We start from the raw sequence: 27307 nt of genomic DNA on the forward strand, positions 1-27307 counted from the left end.
TTCCCGTCACCGTACAGGCCACATCTCGCCAGTGACTTCTGCTCGACGTCTCTCGTTTGTAGAAGTGTAGCAGAAGACACAAATTTCAGCAGCACGGCGTTGACTCTAGCGGCCACCCTAGCGCTGAGTGTTTAAGGGCGTACTTTAGCAAGGAACGAGCGGGTTATGAAACGCGCTCGCACCTGTCAACAACAAACAAAACAGCAAGGCCACGGAGGTGTGCGTGTGTTACGGAACTGATAGTGTACGTACGGGAGCCATTCCGTCGGGGTGGGCAGGCGACGCAAGCGTTACGTCGCGGCTGACGTTCAAGTAGACTTGGCGCTGTCCTCTACTGTTGTCCCTGTCCACTGAGAGGCATTCGGACAGTTCCGAAAGCGGAAAGACGCGATATGTGACAGGTGCGGCAGAAAGTAGCGACCCCGGTAGCCCTAAGACGCTGCAGGGGAAGCTGTCTGTCGCCCCGAAATAAGGCAGCAAGAACAGAAAGCAACAGCTGCCCAGTGTCGCGGGCGTATCGGCGCGATCCCGCTGAATCTGGCGAAACGTACGAAAGCGCGTTTGAACGATTGGGCGGTTTTGATACAACTAGCGTCACCTAGTGTCGATCTTGTAACTGAGAAAAAAAAAAAAAAAAGGCGCGCGGTTTGGATAAACCAAACCCCCAGCCGTTTTATTATCGCTTCAACTCCGGTCACAAAAAAAAATAAATAAAAAATGACTTAAGCCAATACATTCATATGTGAATTACGCACAAGAAATATTTTCGACAAGAAAATTGATGAAGATTGTGAATACCTAGGGTGAGCACCGCAATGTAAACTATTCTTACACCGTGGTGAGCACACAAGCAATCCCGTCACGTCCTGACCGCCGTGGTCATCATGACTGCGACAACGCAAGGCTTATCAGATCTCCGTATCTTATCACTAAATACGGAATGCATCATACCGCAACAGCGTCACCTAATTTCGCAGTACACTGCGTGAAATAGCTCAAGCGCACGAAATGGCTGGTTGTTGATGAACTGTCGCCATCTTGTTCGCCGAGCACGGTGCATCGTATTTAATTTATTAAATAAGTTACCCGTAACATTATATACAGCGAAACCTCGGCGATACGGCGACAGTTCATACGACTGTCGGTGTGACCCAAATTTTTATTTGGTCCCGGCAAAAGTCCATTGGCCTGCATTGTAATGGAGCACGGTTTGCTGCGAACCTATTTTCACCCCGCGACGTGTGATACGAACGTCCACCAGGGCCCAGGTACGAGCGAAGAGGCGCAACCTAGAAGTAGTTACTTCGTAACTACGGCAGCGAAAAAAACAAGGACAGAAAAGAGCGCTTTTTCGCTTCAGTAGTTACGAAGTAACTACTTCTAGGTTGCGCTGTTGCTGCATTCAGTTATGTCCTACCAACTTGCCCAAGTTTCCACGCTTCATAACCCTAGTACCTTCGCGATACCAAAGTCATAAAATATAGGATTGTGGTTCTGAAAATTTGTGGTCTTGATATATCGCGTCACAGCCCTTTTTTCAGTTAATTTCGCCGCAGTACTCTATAGTGTCATGCGCAAAATCACAGCATATCCACAAAGTGAATGATGGCGAGTGGGCGAAGCTCCGGAAAATCATTAACGCCCCCCGACATTCCCGCCTCAACCGTGGAAAGACATGACAACACGTGTGTACTACAGTATATACAAATCTGTTTATTAATCACAACGCGCACATGGTGTCGAGATGTGGGGCGGCGTTTGCTTTTCGTTATGACCGCCTTGTTATCAGTGAAATGTAAAGCTAAAGGTCCTTGTATAGGATCAAAACCTGAAATTTGAGAAGACGACATTCCCGTGCCGCTGCAGCTTCGCGAGCTCTCAGCTCCGGTTCATCTCCTAGGAGACAAGACAAGACAAGCTCCGGTTCGGCTTGCCGTTTCGCTGCAGCTTCGCGAGCCCGCAAGACCTGGATCCGCTAGACTGCGCTGCCGTGCTGCAGCCGCTCTGCGAGCCCGAAACTTTGGACTTCGTTGCCACGCTGGGAGCCGTGGTGTTGTCATTTATAGCGAAGTGCACTCCATGACCATGAGAGAGAGAGAGCCGGGAGCGAGCGGGTTTTGGGGTTGTTGTTGTGGTTGTTGTTGTTGTCGTCGTCGTCGTCGTCGTCGTTGTTGTTGTTGTTGTTCACCCATTGATCGTGGCGCATACCCACTATGGGACATGGGCCTAAAATCGAGTGGTTTTAAAAATTATTGTTTAGATTTAGAATAATGGAGATATGATAGAAAGATTACCGATAACCTAGGAAAGTGTGGTGCTTGATGTAATGCATGCAATTATTTACATAAACGAATTTATTCTTGGAATAGAGCAATAATCTGATTTTTTATACGTATATGTTTGCCGCAGCGAAAGAAACAGCGTGCCACGAGAGCATTTGTGATCATCGTTTTCCTCTTTTACCTACTATCGGCTAGATCGCGGCCGCCTCTACCAGCGCGTGCAAGCCAGGACAAGAAACTTCAGAGGAACAAGGCTCGACTCTACTGAAGATGCTTCGCCCCTAGAGAAGTACGCCGAAATTTGGCTACCGTCTAAAAACTTGACTGACAATCATTCAGTGTTCTTTCTAACATTGCTGCGGCCCAAAAAAAGAATAAATGAAAATGTACGCCAGCTTTCTTTATCGCACGCTAACCTCCCACGCTTTCTGGCGACACAGATTTCGAATGATATGTGTCATTCGAAACATGTACATGTCACATATTTTTGGTGGTCCCATCAGATTCGTATCACTGAGGTTTCACTGCTACAATCAGTGACGTTGCGATGACGTAACGTAGTGGTGGCTTTTGGCGTGAACTTCGAAAGTGCGCGTGCACTCTGCTAGTTTTTCTTTTTTTCCCCCTTCGCATCTAAAACCCGTATTAGCACACACATATGCAACAGGATGAATTTTATTCAGGTCCTGAAGAACCTTCATCATGACGTCAATGATATATTCATAATTCACTGAGTTAATGTGTTTACGCTCATTAACTGTTGGCTAATTATATCAATCGTATGTGTTATAGCAGTACCGTTCAATATTAGTTATACTTTTGAAAGATATATTTTTCAATAACAATTAAAGTGGAAAGAAAAAGAAAGAGCCGAAGCAAATCTGCGTATACATACGACCGATAGCCTTAACATCTAATGTAGTAAAACTTATTGAAAGGGTACTTCATGGTCGTATAATTAGGTTTATTAACGAAAAACAACTGTTGAGTTCTTCCCAAATTGGCTTTAGATCTGGATATTCCATATGGAATGTACCTGTAGATCTGGAAAGTCGTATTCATATTGCCCGTCACAAAAAGCACTTTGCGGTTTTAGTAACGTTAGACATATGTAAAGCATACGATAGTGTAGAGTATTCTATCTTGACTAATCAGTTATGGAGTCATGGACTTCCACCTTATATAGTAACATGGGTGACGGAATTTTTAAGTAGAAGAGAATTCTATTGTTATCAAGGCGGTTTCTCTTCCTGTAAGCACAAGCAAACCCGAGGTGTACCTCAGGGGTCAGTACTTTCCCCGGTTCTATTCAACATATTGCTTAGTACCATCCCCGTTCATCCAGATGTGAAAACCTATGTTTATGCCGATTACATTGCTTTCTTTGCTATGGCACATGACTTCCACTGTCTCTAAACTATCTTGCAAGCATATCTTAATGAAATAGAACATTGGCTGGATGGATTGATGTTGAACCTGAATACCAGTAAGTGTGCTATTCTCGTTTTTTCTATCAAAGATCCCGTGCACATATCAATTAATTACAAGCTTCAAGATATCCCACAAGTACAATCATTGAAATATCTTGAAGTTATGTATAACGAACATCTAAATTGGCGGCCTCACATTGAATACATCACGACAAAAGCAGTACGCGCGATGGGCGTATTGCGGGGATTGAGCAATTGTAGAACAGGTATGAGAAGAAAGGCACTTTTGATTATATATAAAATGTATGTCCGACCTGTGTTGGAGTTTGGCTGCATTCTTTTTTCTGGTGCGCCAGCCTACAAACTTCGGCCGCTCGTTCTGTTGGAAAGAGAGGCTTTACGGCTCTGCTTAGGACTTCCAAAGTATACTGCAAATGCAGTGTTATACCTTGAAGCATGAATACCAACCTTATTATGTCGCTTTAACATTCTTACTGTGCAGACCTTTTTACGACTATATGAAGCACTGTTTAACCCTGAACAAATTATTTTTATTTCCAATTCTGACCTATTCTTCTCCGTGCATTGGCCCAGATTTCACAAACCACAAATAGTATTTGTTCAATCGTTACTTGAGCCTCTAAATGTACACGTTCGTGATCTGATTCCTTTGACTGAGCAACGAAACTCTCCAGAAATTGTTTACCATGATATCTTCCCAACTCACGCTAAGCTATTACCTACAGGCATTTTAAATGGTTTATTGCAGGGCCATTTAAGTACTCTGCCAACAAATGTCATTATAGCAACGGATGCATCTCAATCACATGAAAAATCAGGCGTTGGAATATATTGCCCCGTACTTGATTGGTCATTTTCACTTCGCTTACCGAATTTTCTTCCTGTCTTTCTGGCTGAATTCAAGGCAATAATGTTAGCTTTGCGAAAGGTAAATATTTTCATTCCAGTCGTAGCAGTCATAACTGATTCATTATTAGTGTGCTCTTCTCTGTCCGCATCTGGTCACTCACCTATATTGAAACTTTTTAAATCGTTGATCCCCTGTCATCTCCGAAGTATTCATTTAATCTGGACACCAGGGCACAAAGGTCTGTTGTTAAACGAAATAGCTGATTCTCTTGCGAAGGCATCCCTTTCGACACCAATTATTCCTATTTTCCCTCATACAGTATACATTACGGTGGCGCGATTTCGCACACTTAAAATCAGGCAAAATTTATCTGACCCTGCACTGACGGCTTCTTCAGAGTACAAACACTTGTTATTTCCCTGGCGCAGTGAACTGACTAATTCAAGGATGATGGAAGTTGTCATCACGAAATTTCGTTGCCGCGTTACCTCCCTCAATTTTTACTTGCATAGATCAGGCATATTGAATTCCCCTATGTGCATTTACTGCAATCAAGAGGAAACGATCAGTCATTTTTTATTACATTGTCGCCGTTTCGATTTATTCAGGCAAAGCATACTAGCACCACCTCTTCAAAGACTGGGCTTGCAAGTATCACAACCTGATCTTCTTTCATTTGGAGCCTCTACACTGGGTTTCAGCCACAGGGATGTTTTATTCGCCGTTCAAGAATACATCACTGCGACTAAACAATTTTCTTGCTAAATTACTGTCTCACTATTTTTCTTCTTTTTTTCTGCAAACTTGATATCGGTATTTCAAATCGAAATTAAGTTACAAAAAATTTGTAAGAATGACGCATTGCTGAAAGTTTAGGGCAAATTCACCTTATAATCGGCCAATCCTTTTCTTTGGGTACGAGCCATTTGCACAGGGAAACAACAACAACAACAACAAGACCGTCTTTCCTGCATGGTTGACTCTGCGCACCAACGTGTGTCACCCCGTCTAAAGAAGCCGCACAGATGACGGCCATTGCGATGGTACTGGATCCAACGCTGAAACGGGTCGGACGAGGTAAACATTGCTGCCAGGGGGGAACCTGGAGCCAAGCAACAAATTGTATCCGCTCCCTTGTCCCCACCATGTCTTAAATTTAATCCCGGACCTTTTCCTGGCACCTCGTATACGTCATTCACGTCTTCGTGGCGCACATGTACACCATATAATTCACCAGTGGACTGGCCTTGGCTTCGGTGACGGAAAACATATGGAAGAACTAAAGAGAGACGCCAGGCGAGACAGACAACGATAAAGTGTCTGTAAACATGGCCGCCCGTTTGCAGACGTACGCCCGTTGGTCTTAGGCGGAGGTTAGAGGGAAGCTAGGCGATGAAAAATTATTGAATACGAGTTGTCGCTGGAGCCATGCCATTCACAAGTGCCTCGAAAGAAAACGAGACCACTTGTCGGAGAGTAATTCCACTGGTCCAGTGACACACTGCGTTCAAGGACTTTTCACCATTAGGCTTAGGAGATGATAGCTACTGGCACACAGAAAGATATATTTTTGAGCTAACCGTTGCTTTGTGTTCGCTCGAATTCCGCATATAAATCGAATGTTACAGTCCACGCGTAATTATAACGTCACACATACTTGGCGCTATTACTTTCCTAGTTAAAAACAACTGCAAATGCTGATTCCAGGGATGTGGACGCCAGCTGATGCCAAGCCGCCCTTACGTAAACGTGTTTCGCCGCTTACCGGAAGCTGCGCAAAGCACCCGTTCTACAATAACTGCCGCGTGTTCTAGTAGAGCAAGGAACACAATGCCTTAAATGCTTATGAAACACTTTGTAATCGTTGCGGCGCTAAAATCTTCCGCAAAGCCGTACGAAGTGGCAACTGTAGTTTTTCGGCACTTCATGGTGACCGAGCTCTTTGTTTCCCAACCGCGGTGGCCTGGCGACTATAGGGTACTCGGCTGCTGACCTACAGGTCGCGGAATCGAATCCTGGTTGCGGCGGCTGCATTTTCGATGGAGGCGAAAATGCTGTAGGCCCGTGTGCTAAGATTTCGGCACAAGTTTAAAAAAACCCCAGGTGGTCAAAATTTCCGGAACCCTTCACTACGGCGTTTCTCTCATGATCATATATGGTGGTTTGGGGACGTTAAACCCCACATATCTGAGCTCTTTGTTTAAGCGGCACCGTAAACAAGAGTGTTCCGTTGAGGCAACGCTTATGACAAAACAGGGAACACATCGGTGAAACAAAAAGAAACAGCAACACGAAGGATTAATTCTTAGACCAGCGTCTGCGAAGCATCTGCCAGACGAGACGAGAAAGCAAACCAGACGATAAGGAAAGCAAACAGCCAGGAATGAAACGGGCAATGGCATCGAGAAAACTGGGTTAGCATAACATTCAAAGGTAGTCAGTAAATAAAAGACGAAGCTAAGACAACAGGGAACCAAGAAACACGCGTTCTGTAACGTGCCAGACGAAAGCATACATGCATACATCCGTCTGCAAGCATCCGTCGTCTGCGCGAGTTTTAGGACGCGAGCTTTCCACCCGGCTAACCCGTTCGACGTACTTATTCATAAATGCGCGTTCCCACGGACTTTATTTTACGCCTCCTCACGTTGAAGTTTGCAAATGTTTGTTTGATCACCGCGTTTAACTCGTCTTCGTAGTTTTCTTTTCGCGCTTTCTTTTTTTTCCTTCATCGACGCAGGAAGGGCGTGTACGACCGGTATGTACTGACGTATAGCTCAGCCGGTCGTTTGTCAAGCGAAGACCTTGACCGGCTGTGAACTTAAGGCGAGTTCCGTTTTCTGTGGGTCTGTGGCTCACCCGTCAACGAGGGCAGACTGTATTGCACCTAGCTGCTATCTATCTATCTATCTATCTATCTATCTATCTATCTATCTATCTATCTATCTATCTATCTATCTATCTATCTATCTATCTATCTATCTATCTATCTATCTATCTATCTATCTATCTATCTATCTGTCTGTCTGTCTGTCTGTCTGTCTGTCTGTCTGTCTGTCTGTCTGTCTGTCTGTCTGTCTGTCTGTCTATCTATCTATCTATCTATCTATCTATCTATCTATCTATCTATCTATCTATCTATCTATCTATCTATCTATCTATCTATCTATCTATCTATCTATCTATCTATCTATCTATCTATCTTTCCTTCTTTCTATCTTTCTATCTATCTATCTATCTATCTATCTATCTATCTATCTATCTATCTATCTATCTGCCTGTCTGTCTGTCTGTGTCTATCTATCTATCTATCTATCTATCTATCTATCTATCTATCTATCTATCTATCTATCTATCTATCTATCTATCTATCTATCTACATATCAATCAATCAATCAATCAATCAATAAGTCGGTCAGTCAGTCAGTCAGTCAGTCAGTCAGTCAGTCAGTCAGTCAGTCAGTCAGTCAGTCAGTCAGTCAGTCAGTCAGTCAGTCAGTCAGTCAGTCAGTCTGTCTGTCTGTCTGTCTGTCTGTCTGTCTGTCTGTCTGTCTGTCTGTCTGTCTGTCTGTCTGTCTGTCTGTCTATCTATCTATCTATCTATCTATCTATCTATCTATCTATCTATCTATCTATCTATCTATCTATCTATCTATCTATCTATCTATCTATCTATCTATCTACTCCCCAATCAGCGTGATCGTCCCGAATGGGATATTAACGGTTACGATGAGTCTTATTACATTAGGTTTAAGCATGGAGTCCGTTTACTCCCTATTTTTGAATGTGTGTGCTTACACCCAACCCGAACTGGCGTTTTCAAACGCGGGCTGCAATACTTGCGGGAACTCCCCGAAGGGAGTTCACCATGAAGGCAGCACTTGCTCGCACACCCGAATAATTTCCAGGAGGGGTGTGACTGCGAGTTCCCAGAGTAAAACTCCGCTACGCACATCGCTCCGAATCTCCACGGTTACCCCGAAATACAGTACGCGATACGAATTCATCTCGGGGTTTTAGTGCATCAAAGCCGATTCATTCATTGAGTACGTACTCGGTTGTTCAACTCCATCCATTCAGCACTCCATACCAGCGTTACAGAGATGAGGAAGTTTGCAGGTATAGCGTGGCAGCAGAAAGTGCAGGACCGGGTTGATTGGGGGAACACGGGAGAGGCCTTTGCCCTGCAATCCGTGGGCGTAGTTAGGCTGCTTCTGCTGGTGATGATGATGAAGAGCATTTGGAACCTTCGCTTGTGAAGAAAGTTTGTTACCGCAGCCATGTGAACGAGAAGGTCGAAGGAAGCTCTCGCTTGCGCAAGGCTGTCGTCCCTTGCGTCTTTCTTTCTGTGTGTCAGTCTCTCCTTCGCGAGTCGTTAAACGAGAACCGTCGAAAACAGCGGCGACGGATGCGCGAAGGTTACTTCCAGGCACGTAGGCCCAGTATACGCACGTCTGCGTTCATATTTGGAACACCAGCGCGCCACAGAGCAAGCGACATTAGCTGGATGTCCGATACTGGTGTCGATTAGCCGCAGTTACTATGCGCACCCGGCTTGGTCTGCATAACAAGTTCGGCTACTCTTAGACCTATATCGAAGCAGGAAAAGTGACGATTGAAATCAAGCCTGCTGGAAAAGGCCCACGTGGCTTTAGTTCGACCAGCGATATTTCAGTTTGGCATGAAATGAACCCCATGATTGATTTGTGCGGTTTAACGTCCCAAAAAGTGTGTTCGGCCTGTATCGAAATAAAGGAGAACGAAACTTGGATATCCCACCGACGAAGTTCTATCCGCCAAGGGCTACCTCAGTTTGAATCGAGTATACTACTTGTGTCGACTCCCACGTTACAGCGAGTTGAAGCTACATGAACTCGACGTGTAATTTGATCTGCATTGAATTAGTCAGTAGAACGATCTTACGAGGGATAGTCAACTGGGTGTTTTGTGGTGAGCACTTTGTAGTCGACTGAGCGATTTGTAGTTAACTGACTACGACACTTGTGACAGGAAGTTACCGATTCCTTGCCGGCATAGTCAGCTGGGTTCTTTGTGATCGGCCCTTCGTAGTCGCCCAAGTGCTTTGTAGTCGTGTGACTACGACGCTTGTGACAGAGGGCCACTCATTTCTTGCTGGCATAGTCAGCTAAAGATTTGTAGTCCTCTGGTTCGTAGTCAGCTACCGGCTACGGCACGGGGGGGGGGGGGGGTGCCACAAAAGCCTGCTCCCCCCCCCCCAAAAAAAAATGCCTCCCGTATCTTTCCAAGGGCAGAACCAACGCCGACTAAATTTCAAGGCCGAAAGGCTGCCGCAGTGACGTCAGAGGTTGGGGGCCCAGTTGCCCAACTGAGCATGCTCAGTAAGACTTTTTTTTCCACATCTTTTATTCGGCCCAATCAAGCCGCAGCAGCTGCGAAAGCGGGAGCGTTAGTTCTCCTAAAACGCGAACGAAACACAGGCGTTCCGCCGCGTTCGCGGCGTAACTAGGCCCCCACCCTCTGACGTCACTGCGGCAGCCTTTCGGCCTTGGAATTTAGTCGGCGTTGGCAGAACTCGAGTAAATGCGTCACAGAGTGGGGGAGGGGGCTATCACGTGAATGTTGTATAATTGGGTACGGTTTGAGGATACTTAATTGTTATTTCGTCTTTATTATTTATTGAATGAAGGAGAAGCGTTGCCTTCAGCGAGTGGCGGGACGCCGATGTGCGATCCAGTGCCTACATATACGTTGCCAATGAACGGTTGTGCAGATCGAGCAGTCAGTTTTTACTAACAAACACTGCCTGCGTCGACATCGCGAGGCGAGAGAGGAAGGGGAGGGGGGAAGCAAACAGTTGGCACGAGGGGCAAGCATGCGACAGCATACACTGCGCCGTGCTCCCGACCGGGTTGCAGAAATTAGGTGCCCTTTCTCCTCTTCTAACCACTACCACCATACGCGAGGCGCGAGCATGCGCAGTGGGGTGTGTGTGGAGTCTGTGAATATCGCCACCTACGCACGACATCGTGCGACTAAGAAATGTTCCGCATTTAAAAAAAATGGAAAGTTGCGGTTGTGTTATCGAGGACAAATAACGAAAATACGTGTTTTTTCAAGGCCTTCAACAGGTGCCCCTCCCTTCGCTCTGCCGAAAAATATTCTGGCTACGGGCCTCGTCTGTTCTGTTCTGTTCTGTTTTAACTGTTTTGTTGTGGAGAGGTTGAGGTGCCTATTGCCTCGGCTACTCCATATCACAAAGTTCCGCAGCGAAAAATAAAATAATAATACAGAACGGTACCCAAAAATTAACAATACGAAAAAGAAAATAGTTCATTTCGAACACTGAAACCAGTTCAGATATCATGCCAATACACAGTTTTCTTCGCGCAGTTCACACAGTCACAAACTATTTACACGCACACCTTACTATTCTACTGTCAGTATAGACATGACCACATTTTATATATACCCATCTCTGGATGTCTGTCCTAGGCGCTTGTCCAGTACAGTCTCCACTAAAAAGTCTGTCAGGAAGATTATTGCCTTTTTCTGGAGATGATTCTCAGGCCATGGTCCAAGTAGTTTCTTTATTGTGAGGGGCCGTCCGTCCAAACTTGCTAATTTGTTCTTTAATTTTTCTCTTTCATTCGCGTATATAACGCACTCCAAAAGAATATGGCGAACATTTCTTCTGCGTGACCACAATGGCATTCCGGTGAGTTGGAACGATGTATCTTGTGCAGGAAGCTGTTTGTGAAAGCATTGGAGGAAGGACGGGATTGCGCAATCCCTATGTCTGGGGCGGATATTCGACATTTTATTTCGCAAGGAGCTAACCATTGTTCGATGGAGAAGTGGTTCGAGAGCCCTAAATCAAAGAAAACGGTACTTTATGAAGTTGATCCACACAGAAAATTTTCCATAGCTACAGACCTCCCACGACACCTAGAGACATTAATTCACCGTCTTCGATTGGAAGTAGCATACGGGTCTCGTCATATGGCTAAACGCATGTGACAAAGGGCCACCCTTTATTTGCAGGCATAGTCAGTCGGGAACTCTTTAGTCATCTGGTTACTTCGTAGTGCGCTGAGTGATTTGTGTTCAGTACTTTGTAGTAGGCCGAGTGCTTTGTAGTCAGCTGACTGCACAGCGTGTGACAGAGGGTCAACGTTTCTCTGTCGTCGTCAGCTTGAGACTCTGTAGTCACCTCGTTACATTGCAGACGGCTGGGTACTTTGTTGTCGGCTGTGTGAATTATTTTCATTGCAATTATATAGACAGTATCAGTTGGTTTCTGCCGTAACAGCCACCGCCGCTGTCATTCACGTATATATATATATATGTATATATATATATATATATATATATATATATATATATATATATATATATATATATATATATATATATATATATATATATATATATATATATATATATATATATATATATATATAGACGGGGAACGATGCGCTAGCCTCTTCTTTCTGCGGAGCGAACATCGCCATCAACAATCAGCGTGTGCCTTTTGCCCCCACAGCAGGCGGGAGCTTCTACAGGATGCGCTCTTAACACGAAAAAACGGTGCGAAAAGTTTACCCGGAGCGGCCGTGTTCTTTTACACCAGCGTTTTGTAGAGTTACACGAGATCGGATCCAAATGGGCTGACTGCCGGCCTCACTTCGCATATCAACGCCTTCTCTACGCAAGAGCCTCGTTGTGGTCATCTACTGTGGCCGTGTCGCAGGAAGTTTGGTTACTTAGCAAGCGCGTGTTTATTATAATTATTATTACTCCTACAAATGCCAACCTTCATTCGTAAAACTTTCGAATATGTTGCTATCGCATTCATCGATTCGTCCTTTTGGCGAAACTGTGACCTTTTTTTGTAGCCCGCTGACTACGAAGCGTACAACAGAGGATACATCGTGTCCTTGCAGGTATAGCCAGATGGGGACGTTGGAGTTATTCGATTGCATTGCAGTAAGCTGGGCATTTCGTAGTCAATAGACCACTTTGCAGTCGGCTGGCTACTTCGTTAGCGATAAGAGGTGGCTGACTACACGATGCCGGCTCCATTGGCAGAAGGGTACGGAAAGCGTCCCGTTGACGTGATGGGGCGCACGGATGGCGAAAAAGCTTTCGTTGCTTTCTCTCTTTCGGTGTTTCAAACCCAATGAGTGATAACTTCATTCCCCGACGAATGATCACATGAAGAAGCCCGTTGAAAATGAAAGCAAGAAATGTAGAGAGAAAGAAATGGTAGTTAGAGCCCCCAATGTGATGAACGACTTGAAGAAAGAAAGAAGCAGGAATGACCTCTAAAAATAATCGCTGCCGCAAGAAGTCAGACGTGAAGTGAAGGTCCAGCTCAGGAGAGAACCCAGAAGGACAGACGGTCAAAACAAAAACACAATAACAATTAAAGAAAACATAGAGGACAGACTAAAAGAGCACCGAAATGGTGAGGGTATAGTGCCTCACGGGGCTGATGACGAAAGCGAGTGACGCAATCAAACGGATTGCATCCGCAGCGCGCACGTCACACTAGCCCGGATGACCAGGGGCTGTGAGACGCACACGATGACGTCCGTTTACTCGTGGGCTTTCCTCTTAGACATTCGTTCGCCTTTTTTTTTCTTCTTCTCCAGTCCGGTTTGAGAACGTTTCCATGGCGACAGATCCTTTCACGAAGTCTTGCCGGGCGGAACCGAAATAGTGGATGAAATACTTAGGCAAAGGATAAATGATGTCAGCAGTCAGTCGCATATACATGGTGTCCCAAATATCATGCAGCATTAAAAAAAAAGACAGGAATGTTTTAATGGAAGCACATCGGATGTACATTGTCCCCAGTATACTCTAGTAACGACCACAAACTTTTTCGTCAATGAGGTTTAGGTAATAGTCTTAATTAAGGTTTTAACTCGACAAATGATCACCTAACCATTAAAATGACGGTGAGACATGTAGGCATGTTTGAATGACACGCCCAACTGCGCTATTCCCAGCAGTCTACTAATTACGCACTCATTTCTTTCCGACTAATAAAGAAAGCACGCGAAATGCGAGAATTAACGTGTGACTATACGCTCCCATCCGCTATAGGTGGGAGCGTTGCCTTGACTTGCTGCCTCACAGTGACCCTGCTTGATAGAGCTGCTCCCTGATGAGCGCTGTAGTCTAGTCACACGTCAATTTTTTAGATTTCGCGGGCTTTCTTTGGTAAAAAAAAGCTAGTTTTAAATATTACGTCGTTCAAAATACCGCAGTAAGATGTTATTTGAACATTCTCGCCATTCTTGCACTATTCCATTCAGTCACCGCAGACTAGCAAAACATGCTTTGCTCCAATCACGCGTACTCAACAGAATACCTGGTGTCAGCTCTAGCGCACCTCGGCGGTAGAGCAGCGTCTGTTGAAATTGTGCTTAGGTGCCGTCGACAGGAGTGACAACCCAGTTGAAAGCAGCGAATGCCCCCATTCAAACTTTTTTCGGGAGAATCAGACTTGGACATTCGGCTGTGACACTCGCGTATATACCACGCAAATGTGACAGACTGTGACTGACCATGTGCTTGCTGTGTTGTGTGCTAATAATAATAGCTCTAGGTTTACGAGCCAAAACCACGATATCATAATGAGGCCTTACGCAATGGAGGGCTCGGAAAGTTTCGACCACCCATGGTGTTCTTAAACTTATACAGACAACGCACAGTATACACGGGCCTCCACCACTTCACCTCCATAGAAACGCGACCATCGAGGCCGGCATCGAACCCGCGACCATTGGGTGGGCAGCCGAGCGCCCCAACCATACGTCACCGTGCCGGACACTGTGTTGTTTCCTCTCCGGCTCTCAATATCCCCCATTATGCTCCCAGGTGTGGGTTATCGAACTGGTTAAGTGGTCAGCCTCCCTTCTCCTGCGAGGAGACGCTTGAGCACATTCTGTGCCAATTCCCAGCATACCAGTCTGAACGACGTATTATGGAAGCAAAGCTCTGTCAGCTGGGACTCGCTCGCTGGATTTCGTGCAGACCGGTTGTGCCCTCGCGATCTCCGACGTCAGCGTAGCTCAAGCCGACTGGGCTGGCCCTACGCCATCTCCTGACGCCGATCTTCGACGACAGCGTAGCTCTGGCCTACTAGACTTGCCCTACGCTATTTCCCGACGCCGACAAGAGCTCTCGCCTGTGGTGCCCCGTCCTCAGACTCCTGCAACCGTGTCCATCTTTCATGTCTTCTCCTTACTTCCGTCGTTCACTGTCCCAGCGCCTCGCTTTCTTCTTCCTTTCTGTCTATCTCTCTACCTTTTCATCCTATCCTTTTAATCCCTTCTCTACCCCCATCCCTCGTGAGCTACTGTTGAGCTGTCCTTCCTCCTGAGAGACAGCCCACTTTTCTCTTCTTTTCACTAAAAATCAGCCCCCCCCCCCCTGCCAGCTGGATTCACAGCTGCTTACAAAAAAAAGAAGATCCTGCGACCTTGGCCGACGGTTTCCCATACGCGCAAAGCCACGAAAGCCCCCTTGTACTTCTTAAGGACCACCAGACTTCACGAGCGCTTGTGAAAGAACAGTGTGAGACCACGCTGTGTAGTTTCGAGCTGACTATTCATCCTTCTCTTTCTTAGTCCTGTTCTATCTCTTTCCTTTCTATTATTCCCTCTTTCCCCCACACTAAGTGTAGGGTAGCCAACCGAGCCAAGCTTGGTTCCACTCCTTGCCTTTACTCGCTATTTATTTCTCTCTTCCTCTCTACTATATATTGTATTTTTCCCTGTAGACTATATTCTGTAAGGCATCTAGGCGCCGTCATCTTGGGCTGTTAAGCCAATGGTTTTTTGTTCTTGTATATTGCTGCGTGCATTGATATTGATAAGATCATGAAACATCGTGGGCCACAACGCAACCATTTTCATGCGTATGCATACCGTAACACAGTTCGCTTAGTCGTTAAAGGTACAAAACACAATCCTTAGCAGCCCTACAGTATGGCGGCGCGCATAGCCAGCCCTGAAATAGTCTATACCTTTCCCTTCTAGCTACGTATCTATCTATTTATCTATTCATCGTTTTATTCCCCCCCCCCCCGCTCACGTGAGCCTGCGATGTCGCGGAACGGATGTGACAACATACATATACTGGACGAAAACGACCAGCTATCCACACGAAGCTACGAGATCAGCGGGGCCTGCCAAGCTCCCAGTGAATCAATTAAGGTCGGCATTATCATTTGAAACATCCTCCGCGTGATCTGCCTGAACTCTGGGACGTGCATCTTATTGTCAGGCAGCCAAGTTACGACGTCACGTCTAGACTCCCGACGGCGTGCATGCAAATACTGCTACACGGTCACGTAGACGCAGTGAACCAGAGGATGCAAGGGTTCAGGGCCGCGAGTCACGGAGTTCATATTGCGTTGGTATACGGCACGCTGCAGGCTTTTGTGAAAGCTTCGCGAACGCAGGCATCTTCTACAGGGTGGCTGCAGGGCAGAGGTGCTCGCTGCCCGCATCTTAGGGCTAAAAAAAAAAAAAAACACGGCTTGCACTGCTGTCGCAAGGCTGGAATCAACAGCGGAGCTATAGTGTTCGACCTTAGAAAGTCCGAAGAGGCTCCAGACTGGAGACCGAAGCGCTGCAGCTCTTCGCCTCCGCGACTAACGGAAATAGTCCTGCTCGTGGACACGGCATGCGCTCTCCGATGGCGGCGCCACCAGATGTACGGCTCGTGACGTCACTCTGGAGTGCACGCCATTCTCTGAATCGGTGCAGGCTTGTGTGAATCCGCCCCCGAACAGGCAATGCCGCGGACTTCTGAAGTTGTATCGCCATCTTGCTTCATCTAAGTTATCACTGAGGATCATAAATTTTGCGGTACTCAGCGGACGAGGAGAAACACCGTGCCACCACGCGACTCTTCATGCGATTGTCTATAACGTAGTCTTCTGCAGCTATACAGTAGTTTTGATGGGACCAGACCGCATGGGCACTTCTTAAATGACCATACAAAGTCATACTGGTCCCATGTGTTAGCGTTGTTTTGGCGGGAACATGTCACGTGGCGTGGCTACTTCTTACGTAATGCTACATGATTTCGGTCACTGGACTACTTGCTTCGCAGTCCTGCAAAGCGATTTCCTAGTTGGGAAAGTAGCTGTGCGGAGCCATGCAGTTCGATTTCCCAACTGTGCGACGTGGTTTATAGGCGACGCAATGTGACGTCATAGCCAGGCAGTTCCTTGTCGAGACAACACGAGGGTATGCCGAGATTAAGTAGCCCATTTGTTAAAGAAGTAGGCTTGGGTGCAAGAACTAAGGCTCTCTACGAGGACAGCTAAACGAAGTGCCGCGTCCAACAAGGACAGTGGGACGGGCGTTGAACCGTAGGCTCCGGCCACCTTTCTTTTCTTTAGTCGCACGGCGCCGTCTGCACCATTGCTCTGCGCTTGTCGTCTGTCTCTTTTGCAGAAGCCGGCTAGCTAGCCGGCTAGCTAGCCAAGCCGTTCCCGCGAACTACGTAACTCATCTTCTCTCTACCCATACTGTCTAGACGGACCCGTATATACCGTCCAGGAGTCCCTGTTCTGCTGTCTTCTCACTTTTTTGCCTCATTGTTTCACGAAAGAAACGAACAAGCCAGAAAAAAATAGAAATGCGAGAAAGAACGCAGCTGTTCCAGAACTTTAGGCTTGCAAAGAAAGAAGTGTGAGAAAAATTAGCGGGCCCTAGCTACGAAAGTCGTGAAATGCTAGGAATTTATGACACCATTTTCTTTCTTGTCCTCTACTACCCTATTCTTATTGTTCGTGAGTTCTCCTGCGTTCTTTTCTTTTAAACCGAGACCAGCGCGGTGCTCGCTTCAATTTTTGTTTTATTTGCGGTGCCCAGGAGTGTCGCACACGGGAATAACGATCATTATTTCAACAAGCCCTCCCAGGGCCTCCCTTCGCAGTCTTTAGGGAGTGCCTCGCTAACGGTTATTCTCGACTTGTCTTTCTTCGTTTTCTTTTATCCAGCATTTTTTGAAAGCAGTTTTTTGTTCAGCAACCTCTACAGGCCTGAACGTTTTCCGTGAGTTCCAGCGGTGGTGACGGTGGCGTTTCTTTGCTTTGCACGTGTTTTTACTTTGTGGAGCCCCGGCTGCAGTTAGCGAGCCAAGAATCACGCAACAGGACGAACACTACCCAACACTGCTGCTGGTTAGTGTTGCAACATGCGGGCCACGACGAGGTGAGCGATGAAAAAAAAAACAGTTCTGGTCACACGTAGCACAGAGGGAATGCAGAACAGCCAAGGTGCATGCTTGTGTGTGTTTGCCGTAGCTAAAGAATGCCATAACAGCACGATTAGATTGTGCGCTGAAGAGTCTTGATGTCCGCGGAGCGGACATTAAGTCGATGTTCCCATTCATGAAAAAAAAACAGTACTCTCTTTAGATAAGGAATGTTCTTTAGCCCTTCGACCTCTCGCACTATTCCTCTCGCACTAAGTATCTCATGCATCTCAGGACGTAAGTGAACCACCCCTATGTGTACTCCGGTAACATGTCCCCCAGTAACCTTGTACGAAGAATCTGCCGGAGAACTATATGGACATGCATCGCAGATACCATGGGGAGAGGAAAGCACTGGACATGATCAAGTCAAATGTCGATGTAATCATCGAATAATCAAGGAAAGAGTAAATCTGACAGAGATATCAGGTTTGAAATTTAGCTCTGGAAACAGAAGCGATATGTCATACAGAGCAATAGAGTTGCACCTTTTTTTACGAACAAAAACTGGCCCTTTCACCGGGTGGGGAGGGGGAGGGGACGAGCAGTTGAGCATTAGACGCCATGTCATGTTTTTGGCATGCAGTGCCATTTAATTCAAAATTGCTTTCCTTAAGCGAAATAGACCTGATGTGCAAACAAAAACGGGACACTGAGCTAACCTTTAGTAGCGTTGTTGCTGTCATAAAAATACCTGTGATTAGAATGACGCTTCGTTTACCTGAAAGAAACACGGCCAATGACGGCGGGTGTGAACCGGCGACCAGACCACTGCCTTAAAAACAAAACAAAAAAACGGCCGAGCTGGTCTAAAACCGGACAGGTGGCAACCATAGCGGCCAAATAAGGCTGGGGCACTGCTGGCTAAAAAACTATCAAACAGAAGGACCGCAAAGCGATTTACATTAACAGGAAGGGTACAGTCAGAAGTGAGTACTCGTTGGTGTACAAACAACAGTGCATAGAGACGAATACTGGAAACCTTGGTGGCACTTCATGCCAAAGGGTACGCTCGTACCATTCATTTATCCACCAGTGCACAGGCGCTGCGTTCACGTGTCACCTGTCACGAAAGAGCACACTTTACCTATAAAGCATAATCACGCGAGCTGGATCCCGTTGACGGGCAACCCGTTGCACAGAGACACCGAACCACGCCGTTATACTCGCGAGGAATGAAAACAGCAAAGTTGTATGGTGGCCACGCCAATTCGCTGCAACTCAGTCTTGAGTCCCGCCGAATTTCTCGCGTGATTCGACCTGACCAATGAATCTTGCCTTGAATGCTGGGTTACCCTGGACGCTGCCAGGCTTACAGGTACTATATCGTCCTCAATACGTTACGTCACAACCTGGACATTCTCAGCGAGTTAGGCAGGAACAGAAATTTTGAGAGAACGTTCAAATACGTGTGAACGAGGCGGAGAACAGCACAAACTATTCCTGCGCAAGCCCAGTTCTAGACGAATTGTCTGTTTCCGCTCCGAGCTCGTTCCTTGCTCACCCAGGAGTGTCTTGGTGAAGACAAGAGAAAAGAGAAGTATATAAAAGGGTTAGGTGCTTTAGTCATCATCCGAGGGATTCGACCCGTCCGGCGAATACTGGCTTAAGCGCGAGGTACCACAGACGTTACCAGGCTTACGAGTAGGCGAGAACAAGGGAAAAGAGAAGTAGGTAAAGGGTTAGGTGCTTTAGTCATCATCCGCGGGATTCGACCCGTCCGGCAATTGCTCCATGGCTTGAGCGCGGGTAACACGGACGCTGCTAGGCTTACGGGTATATAGTTCTCGGTACGTTACGTCACAGTCTGGACATTCCCAGCGAGCCATGTGGGAACAGAGATTGCATTCTCACACGCATGAACGAGGCGGCGCACAGCACTAACTATTCCTGCGCAAGCCCAGTTCTAGACGAGCTGTCTGTTTCCGCTCCGAGCTCGTTCCTTGCCCACCCAGGAGTGTCTCGGTGAGGGTAAGGGAAAGAGAAGCACAAGAAGGGCTATAGGTCTCTCTTATTTCTTCTTCGTGTCTTTATCTCCTCAAGTTCTTTTTCCTCTTCGTTCTTCGAGAGAGAAAAAATAAAGCAGTGTACTTTCGAAACCGCACGCTATATCCTGGGCCCGGCATATAGACTGAGTGGGTGACGACTGTTCGAAACGAGCACCGGTGGGTCGTAGCAAAGAAAAGAAGGCGGCGTTGGCGTGCAGTGGTGCCACGTGGCGACTGAAGAGCGACCTGGCTGGCGAGGTGAAAAACCTCTGCCAAGGACTCGCGGTTACCCTACGTGGTCGACTAGTTTAGCCGTAAGGCGCTAGTCAAGGCTGACCTATATATTCGGGTCTGCAGCTGGGGTTCTACTTTTGGCCTGTCTTCGGCATACATAACTTGTTTTTCTTTCTTGTACCTTGAAATCTATTCTGGTGCGTTACACCAGAATAGCGCGATAAACAGGACAGTGAAGACACAGGACACATTTCTGCCCTGTGTACCTTTTACTCCTGTTTGTGAGTGTCATTTTTTTGCTACCTTGTGGTGTATTTTTCTTGATGTGCAATATACTGCCATAGTCATGATGTCAATGTATTGTGCGTGGCCATAACAATAGGAATATATAGCACACAATATATAACGATTGACGTCATAGGGAGGCCAGCATAGGTAACCAAAAGCAAGCCACATTCGGTGGCTTGCAAAAGCCCACTCAAGTGGGTAATTTCAGACCGTCTTTTACATTAAGTTCTGCCATGACCACACACACACTGCAAGCTATGTGGTATAATGCGCTTAGGCGCAAGGAGCCGTGTCCTGTGCGTTCCCTGTCAAGTTTGCTGCGCTGTACTGCAACAATGTTCATGAACGAACAAAACCAGCAAAGAACCCTTGTCCACGTCCTTGTCGTGGATGTAGTGTTACACGTAAGAAAGCGGCATAGATTTGTGGGTAACCTTTTATTTTTTCATTTGCTTACTTATTACTGATCGTGTTCGGCCGGTGCTCTGCGCACATCGGGAAGAACGTTGTTCGATGACGTCATTCGAGTGCGTCGCGTAACATCATGTGGCGACGCACAGCGCCGCGTGTCACCAAATGGTGCCTGTGCAGTGACACACTGTAACACTGTGCCCTGTGACACTGCATGTGACAGTGCCGCGGCAGTTGTAATGAGATCGTCTTCCATACTGTGTGTCATGAGACTACGATGCACAATGACGCCTAGCATCGTGACTCTATGTGCCACGGCACACTGTGGATACAATAGGAACATTTGTGAAACTATGGGCCGTGACATGTGCACCGTGTCACGGCGCATAGTGTCACAAATGCTTGGTTTTCTTGAAAATTCTCGTAGTTTCAGAGCTTCATGGTAGAAAGTTACGCCCTCGCCGTTGTTGCGTTATTCCCCCAAGACGAGTTGCTTTACTCCGCACAAATCACGCGCCTCCTGCATATATTGGGTTCGGCTTCTTTGTCCTACACACTAGCATAGCGGCTGAACTCACCCAACACTGAAGTTCGAAGTTAGGTTATGGAATAAGAAGACGCAATGCATCAAGGGAAGGGCGGGTCAAATGAAAGAGTGTCCCCAAAACTTTGTCTTCCGCACCACCGCTTTCTGATAGGACTGCAGTTCCTGCACGATGGTCTACCCAACCCACGCCATATTTAAAGCTCATTGCAGGATTAATCCTGCAAAATGGCGAATTTGTCTTCACACTTCTGACACCACTTTCCCATCTAAATGTCTACACCAGTGATACCCCAGTACTACACCAATTCTACACCAATGCTACACCAAAGGCACTGCAATTGAACGAAGAAGCATATGGTTGAAGCGGACCACGTGCTTTTGCAAGGACTGCAGAAGCTACGGGAGAGAGAGAGATAGAACCAAAAGAAGGGAGGTAGGACGAACTATCACTTTGATGTAAACATGCACGGAAGCATATGCATAACGTAACGTTCACATTTGTCAGATGAAAGCGCCATAAAGCATTAAAGAAAACTCACAGGGTAACTCATGCATCCACCAAAGATGGCTCGAAGGTGGAGGCCATCTTTTTTTTCCGCCTCAGCTTATGTATTCATCTCAGATAAGTCACCTTTCTTCCCCTTCCGCCCTTTTGCACAGCCTCCGAGACCGGAGCCATTGCAAGCGTGCTGCACCTTACCTATCTGGCTCTACAAGTCCTTCGTTATTGGCTCCCCTATGGCCAGGCGACGATGTCATGTGATGACGTCCTGCCAGGTGACGTGATAACGACGTCAACACTTTATGTCATTACAACATACTGTCATTACAACCCAGCACCTCCGCCAAAGCAGTTACGGATGTGATGGGCTTATTTACACTGAAAAGCCAGCACTCCACCGACACTGCCCAATAGGTATCGCTCGAGACCGTCCTTCTTCCTCTTCTTACAATGCAATGTTACAATGCAATGACGTTACAATGCAATGACGTAACCACGTGATCATGATTCCTTGCATCCCTTCAATTTAAAAAAAGGAACCCACACCCCGATCAAAGTGGTTTTAAAAACGACTGTATTAACGCTTCGGCTCCCCGCACGGGAATAACCATGTGTTCGAAACAAAATGATTCATTAAATGTTTCATCCCTCTTGTTTACAAAGCCAAAGCAAAAAGACGGAACACGAGAAAAGAAAGGGTCATAGTACAGCGCTCGTACTGTGTCCTCTCGTCTCATGCTCCGTCCTTCTGCGCTGACTTCTTTGTACACGATTAATCAAACCCAACTCACCCACATCTCTATACCTTGATGCTTCGTCCCGGCCAGACAGGTTTCGCTCATACTCTCTACTTCGTTGCAACACTTCGTGTGGAAGCCACGTTGACGGCGGCTTTTCGAGCTTGGATAAGTCAACTAAAGCTTTGGTCTTAGTATTATTTATTGTTTATGAGATAGGCATGGGCAGATACACAAGGACACAGTGGAAACAAGAAGACGGCAAGCTCAAGTGCCATTTGGAGGGGCGCAACACCAGATTGCTCAAGTTAGAAAGTTTAAAACATGCAGAGATTATGAACGTCGTGTGGTACGCTGGCACTGAACGAGGAAGCAGATGGTTGCAACAGACCCTGCGCATACAGAACGATTGCAGGAGGTACGGAGGAAAGAGAGAGAGAAAGAAAAAAAGAAAGGAAAGAGGGAAGATGAACGATCCTCTTGAAGCGAATAGGCAGTAAAAGAAATACATATCGAAACCTCGCCTTCGAAGCGAGAACGCACACTAAAAAAAGGCAAAAAAAAAAGGATGCAGCAATACGGTGATCTTCACCGTCTAGCACGGCGCGCTACGGTGTGTGTTTATTGTGGCAGCTTCGGAGAATTCCTAGATTTACAGTGGAATGCAGGAAAAAATAGAAAAAAGAAAAGTTTACGGCCCACTGCGGTGGTCCAACCGCTCTGCTGAAAGAGGAGGGAAAAAATATTGCACCAGGCTTGCTGCGATATATGCTAGCACGTGTATAAACGATGATCGGAACGTGCCCTGCGGTGTGCTTGAACCAAGGCGTTTCGTAGCCTGTTTCTGTTTTACTTTATTCACTTTATTGCATCACCCCCTTCCTGGATATTACGACTAAGGAACTTCGAGATTCCTCCATATAAACCGGGCGGTTTATTCGTCGTACCGACGCTAAATGTTGGCACGCGGTATTCGCGGAATGTCTGGTGCACATCCCAAGCGGAAACGTGCAGTCGATAAACTTTCGAGAGATATATCAAAGCGGTGACTGGAGACGTACAGACAGACGTTAGGTGGGCCCCGAATCTGTTGGGTACACCGTTACTTGAAAAGGTGATCACGGAAACGGAACAACAGTGACCAAAATGCTGGGCAGTTGCTCAAGGAAGGTTGGCGAGCCACACTCCACGCCTCCTTGGATAAAAAGAAAAAAGTGTGAGATGTTATCGATTGCTACTAGGTTTGTCTATGTGCAGGTGTGAAGCAGTGTGAATAGTCCAGAACAACGCTTACTCAGTCGACGAAAATGAGAATTGTGAAAGTGGAAGTTAAAAGTCTACGAGAGGTCTACAGGAGGTCTACAACAGCTTTACGGTTGGTTGGACGTATCTCAAGGGGACCAGCTACAGATGTTACATAGTAGATGTGCATATAGAATGCACTTTCTTTAATACAATTTTTGATGTTACGTTTAGCAACAGATTTCGATTGACCTTAATTTGAGTGCGTCCCAAGGAATACTTTAGGAATATTCTGTAGACTAGCTTATATTTCGTACCGTACCAGAAGCCTACGGTGAATCTACAAGAGCCGTACAGACAACTGAATGTATCTCAAATGGACGTTACAGGTGAGAATATAACACGTAGACTTTGCTCGATCAATTGATTGATTGATTGATTGATTTGTGGTGTTTAACGTCCCAAAACCACGCTATGATTATGAGAGACGCCGTAGTGGAGGGCTCCGAAAATTTTGACCACCTGGGGTTCTTTAACGTGCACCCAAATCTGAGCACACGGGCCTACAACATTTCCGCCTCCATCGGAAATGCAGCCGCCGCAGCCGGGATTCGAACCCGCGACCTGCGGGTCAGCAGCCGAGTACCTTAGCCACTAGACCACCGCGGCGGGGCCACTTTGCTCGATCGATACCTAAGTTTGAAACACTGGCTTCAATCTGAACGCATCAAACGGATGACTTTTATGGTAATCTATATACTCGCTTACATTTCGGAATATACAAGAAGTCCACAGAAAAAAAACATACAGACGGTATTGCGCGTGTCAATGGAACAAACTTCAGACGTCACGCATCTCAGTTGTGACGTATCTCAGTAGCGTGCGCATCTCACAAGAAGCAACGTCACGGAAGGGGGCTATCACACTTGATATCAGTGCCTAAAACACATACTGCAAGCGTTTGCACTTTAAACGCAACCTAAAGAGTATTCACTCAAATCCTCCAAAGATTTCCTTTGTCACCCGTGTCGCGCCCAGTGTTTTGACGCAGGCAACTGCCATCCAAGCTTGCGCATCCAACGGTTATGCAAATGACCCATAGAATTTCGCAAGCCCGCTTGCATCGCAGCCAGAAACCGCATCAGTCGACACCTCGCCCGCTCGGTGCGAACACGCCTGCCAAGTGACAGAACAGGCAACCGACACAATGCGCCAGAAAAGCCGTTCCGTGTGTCAGCAGGGTGGACTGAAACTACCCAAAATGACGTCATCGCACGTGACTCAGACCGTCGCGAACTCTCGTCTGTCTGTTTTCTCAAGTTACGTCTACTATCCTGTGGAGAAATGAAGCTCTTCCTCGTGAAACTCGTGTCGACTAACAATGTCTGCGTGCTTTGTCAAGCGACAAAAATTTACAGAGGTAAGGTTAATGAAAGAGTGTTCACTAAACTTCCCACACAGTGCGACCTACGCCATTCGGTATGGCTAGTGTAGGTACAGTGTTCGGAATCACTCGCAAATATAGGTATTGCGAGGTTATAAACACTGACCCAAAAGTCAGTGCTACAAGTCAGTGACGTAGCCAGGGAGTAGCACGCCAGAGATTGTGATCCCCATCTACCCCCTTTTCCCAAAGCTTTCTTCTGCCATGGTGTACAGAAGACAAAGCGACACTGATCTAGATCAAAGACGCCTCCCCCCCTCCGTCTCTTCAAAACAAGTTCGTCGCAGTGGTCTACTCCACTGCGACGAACAACATTTGGCGGCGGTCCGCGAGAGCTTCAGAATTGCGCCGTAGTCAGAATCGCATGAATATACTTCGCCGATAAGCGCTGATGTGTTTCTTGCTTCAACAATGATAAACTGGAACTAAGTTCTAAATCTCATACACACCTACCGAAGGGCCTCGAATCTCAACAGTGATAAAGACTGGAGCCAGCGCATACCGGATGAAGTCCTCCAAGATAAACTCTTGGCCGCCCGAAGAGCTCACGCCATCGGGAAAGCCTTTGGCCTACCGAAGTCTAAAGACGTGGGCGGAGGCACTGACTTAGCCTTGGAGCCTCGCACTCGGGCCGTAATTTTTTTTTGGACCATGACAAAGTTCTTGCCGTGTTATGTCGCATACAGTTAAGACCTGAAGAGACGTCCATCGTAGCCCCTTGAACCTAACAGTCAAGCTAGAAAGGACCTGCCAACGACGCTGTTGTAGACGTTCGCAAGAACTCCCTGAAAGCAGCACCCCTGAGACGGCGTCAGGACGCGTGGCTTCACAGTGCTCGTACAGCGAGTTGCTCGTCCCCCTGCTGGGGCCTACGGAGAGGAGAAAAAGTTCAAGAATGCAAAGCAATGAAGGAAGAAACGAATTCGAGCGGATGTGAGCGTGCACGTGGGCGTCAAAACAAGAGCGTTACAGGAAGGCGCAGCAACGGCGAGGTGACGAGCGATGGTTTATACACAAGGCACCTCAAGGAAACAACACCTTTGCCACTTCCCTCCCGCCTTCTTTCGGGCTCTTCTCTTAGAGCCGACACTCTGAAGATTCTCTAACTTGCTTCTTCAGGCCCGTGACTCCAAAGATGCTAGCACAGGATGCGCTAGATCAGTGACGTACAGTACTGTTCTTTGTCAAATGAAACAGTCATCCATGAATGAAAGAAAGAAACGTGAGCAAATTTATGAACTGATACACCGAACTAGACATGCCAGGGCACATAAAGAATCCGTCTTATGAACCTGGCACCATGCATATCTCACCGATCATGGACGGCAGAAGGCACAGTGTGGTCCCTTTATCAGCGAACCGGATTGAACGTCCGTATCCCAACAGGTGAAAGGGTGCGAAATGTAGGATGAAGAGAATATAAAGAAAACTGAGGGAGCTTTGTGCAATATGATTGAAGCGAAACGAATCGATAGCAGCAGAGGATCATCAAGTCGATTGAGACTCCATTGTTCCCTCTCTAGAGAGGAAGCTATGGGCTATGGACGGCAAGGACACCAAACAAAGAGCCCATGGATTGAAAAGACTACAGACACCGGCATCATAATGATCGTTAGCATCAGCGGCAGCAGCAGTGTTGTAATAGACAGGAACAATACTAGCCCCATGTTTTCTGAGTATGCGCTAGTCCATGCATGTGCGCGCGAATTTCGTGTCCTGCCTGTGTCGTTGTTTATTGTACTGGTTAGCATAAGCGTGCGCCGGGTAACCCTACCGGGAGGGGAGGGGGTGGAGTTGAAAGTTCATGGGAGCGTTCCCATCCTCTCATTAAGTGAATGTACGGGGCAGACCTCGCCCTCCTCTTAGGTGACAAAGAAAGGCACCCACCCCCCCTTTCGTGCACACGGCTATGCTGGTTATCCTACGGTACGTCGCCGAAACTTATCCAAACTGAAGTGTTCTAGGCCTCTAAAGTGACGTGTCTCAGAGGTCACGTGCCTCGGCCACTTCTGCGAGGGGAAAAAAACGAGACTAAGAGATAACGCGCACTACGCTTTGTAAAGGC

At 46.9% G+C, this 27307-nt stretch overlaps 1 protein-coding gene across 3 annotated transcripts in view; it reads right to left on the reverse strand.

Annotated features, from left to right (window-relative positions):
* The window catches only part of Mrtf (Myocardin-related transcription factor), a 308475-nt gene that overhangs the window by 45770 nt on the left and 235398 nt on the right, over positions 1 to 27307 (reverse strand). Inside the window, exon 1 of one of the 3 annotated variants that reach the window (XM_037430793.2) lies at positions 253 to 456. The exons of the other annotated variants lie outside the window; for them this stretch is intronic. The gene's annotated coding sequence lies outside the window, so the exon portion shown is untranslated. Of the gene's footprint in view, positions 1 to 252; positions 457 to 27307 lie in introns of those variants that run through there. 3 annotated transcript variants of the gene reach the window in all.

This window comes from Rhipicephalus microplus, chromosome 7 (genome assembly GCF_043290135.1).
Source record: "Rhipicephalus microplus isolate Deutch F79 chromosome 7, USDA_Rmic, whole genome shotgun sequence".
Classification (NCBI taxonomy): Eukaryota; Metazoa; Arthropoda; class Arachnida; order Ixodida; family Ixodidae; genus Rhipicephalus; species Rhipicephalus microplus.